General features: G+C 77.4%; 1 non-coding gene across 1 annotated transcript; it reads right to left on the bottom strand.

Moving 5' to 3' along the window:
• Positions 1 to 113: 113 nt before the first annotated feature.
• Positions 114 to 266, bottom strand: LOC148217589 (5.8S ribosomal RNA). Its single transcript, XR_015800961.1, has one exon. It is a non-coding gene; the product is annotated as a 5.8S ribosomal RNA (ribosomal RNA).
• Between the last annotated feature and the right edge of the window lie 2,234 nt (positions 267 to 2,500).

The raw sequence follows: 2,500 nt of genomic DNA, 5'->3' as shown, positions 1-2,500 counted from the left end.
CCTGCGCGGCGACGACGACGACGACGTCGACGTCGACCGCGGGCAACGGGCCTGCGAGGCAACCCCAGCCGCGCCGCCGGGGTGGCCCCCCCGGACGGCGATTGATCGTCAAGCGACGCTCAGACAGGCGTAGCCCCGGGAGGAACCCGGGGCCGCAAGTGCGTTCGAAGTGTCGATGATCAATGTGTCCTGCAATTCACATTAATTCTCGCAGCTAGCTGCGTTCTTCATCGACGCACGAGCCGAGTGATCCACCGCTAAGAGTTGTCTGGCTTTCGGGACCGCTCGCGTGAAGCGGCCCCTTTTCTGTTTCTGCAGGGACGCGCGCGCCCCCGCGCGCCCCGCTTCGACCGTACGAGCACACACAAACGGAGGAGGAGGAGGAGAAAGCGCGGGGCAAAAAAGAGAAACCCCGCGCAACGCTCCGAAGGTCGGCCAAAGAAAGGCGGAGGGGCCCGCGCCCCCGACCGCCTCCCCCCGCGAGGGGAGACGCCGCCTCGCGTGCCGTCCTTCGGAGGCGGCCCAGGCGCCCGGGCTCGGCCCGACCTCCGCGCGGAGGGGCTTGTGCGGCAACGCGCCGGACCGCGGGGGGCACGGTGGCCCGCCCGGCCTCTCGATCACGGGACGACTACGCGTTCGCGGGCCGGGGGCGCGACCGCCGGCCCCCGCCGCTCCCGGCTCACTCCCTGGCTTCTCCTTTTCACCGCTCCGCCGACTCGCGGAACGCCGCCGCGCCAAAACGCGGGGGCCGGCTCTCCCGCCAGCGGCCCCTGAACGTCGCCCGAAACGCCACGCGGCGGCGGGACCGTTCCGCCGGCGCAACCCCTGGCGCGGGACCGCTTGCCCGCCGGAAGGCGAACGCCCGGCGGGCCGCGCTCCGCCACCGGCGCCGGAGGCGGGACGCCGCCGAGACCCGAGCCGGCATCGCGGAGCGCCCGAGGTCTGCCGCTCGGCAAAACCCCTCCGCCACCCGCGGCCGCACTCCCGGGACCGCCGCCGCTTCGCACCGCCGAGCTGCCCTTCCGCGAGCACGCGCCCAGCGGGCAGGCGTACGGCGGCTGAGCCGGGGGGCACCGCCCGCTCCCCTCGTTTCCACTCGGGGACCGGACGGGGAAGCGCCCCCGCGGCCGCCCCGCACGCCTCCCCTTTTTTTTGGCCCACACGCGGCCGGGAAGGGCGACGGGGAAGCGGACGGGCGGGGCCCGGGCCGGGACGGCCGCCGGTGAAGGCGGGCGCCTCGCGGCCGACCGTCCCCCCCCCCCGGGGGGGGCGGGGACACTCGCCGAGCGGCGACGCCGCCGCTCGGCACGGGGTCGCCCGCGCCCGCCGGACCTCCGGCGATGGAGGAGCCGGCCGAGCGCTGCGCCCCAACGGGCGGGGACAGCGCTCCGAGTCAGGGGTGGCCGGCGGCCGGCGCCGCCGCGGTGCGGTTCGAGGCGACAAGGCCGTCGAGGCGAGAGGCGCGCGGTCGCGCCTGACGCGGCGCCGCCCGCGAGCCCGCGGCGGCGGCTAAGGAGAAAGAGCGAGAGAGCGCGGCGGGCCCCGGCGGCCGCAACCCCGCAGCTGAGGTAGGTAAGGCAGAGAGCGCGCGCCCTCTGCCGGCGTCGCCCCGCATCGCAGAGGCCAGCGGGGTCGGCCCCCCGCGGCCGATCGCGCGCCGCGGCCTCTCCGCCGAGACCGGGCCGCAGAGAGGGGGGGGGCAGGGCGCCCCTTCCCCGGCCCGGCACGGGTGGCCCCCGCGCGCGGGCAAGCGCGGCGGGACGCCGACGACGGCGAGCGCGGCCGGTCGCGACGGACACGCCACCGCAGGGGATCGGCGGGAGTAGCTCCCCACCCCTCGATGGCGCCCCGCGCCGCCACCGCCCGACACCCGCTGCCGCCGCCGCCACCGCCGCCGCCGCCGCGGCGGGGCCGTGCCGGGCCGCCCGAGTCTTTAAACCTCCGCCCGGCTCGGCGGCCCTTTCGGCCCCCAACAGGCGTTTGACGACGCCGAGGGAAACCGGCAGGAGACCGCCGAGGCGCGAAGCGCTAGGTACCTGGCCCTGGGGTGAGGGAAACGACCTGCATGGCCCCGCCGGGGTGCCTCCCCCGCTGCCACCCTCGGGGGAGCGTCCACCGGCGGGGGCGCGCCCGACGTCCGCTGCCATCACCGCGGCAATCCTTCTCGGGGCCCGGGGTTTCCCTCAGTAGCCCGGCGCTGCGCCCGAGAGGACCACCGCGGCTCGGGCCGCCCCGCCGGCGCGGGGAACACGGCCCAGCCACCGAGAAACCTCGCACACCCCCGGCCGAGAGAGGCCACGGCGACGACGGTGCGGACCGTCGCCGCCGCGCCACCCGGCGGCGGCTCGCGCACGTGCGCGCTCCCCCTGGAGGCGCGACCCGGAACTGCCGGAGCCCGGCCCTCGGGAGCTCCTCTGCCGCGCGAGGAGGCCGCTCGGCCAAGGAGAGCGGGATTTTGCCGGGCGGCAAAGCCCCGCGTCCCCCCCCGCGCTCTGGGGAA

The sequence above is a fragment of the Sturnus vulgaris genome, unplaced genomic scaffold, assembly GCF_052056855.1.
Source record: "Sturnus vulgaris isolate bStuVul1 unplaced genomic scaffold, bStuVul1.hap1 Scaffold_570, whole genome shotgun sequence".
NCBI classification, from domain to species: Eukaryota; Metazoa; Chordata; class Aves; order Passeriformes; family Sturnidae; genus Sturnus; species Sturnus vulgaris.
This window is presented reverse-complemented; position numbering and strand designations above follow the sequence as displayed.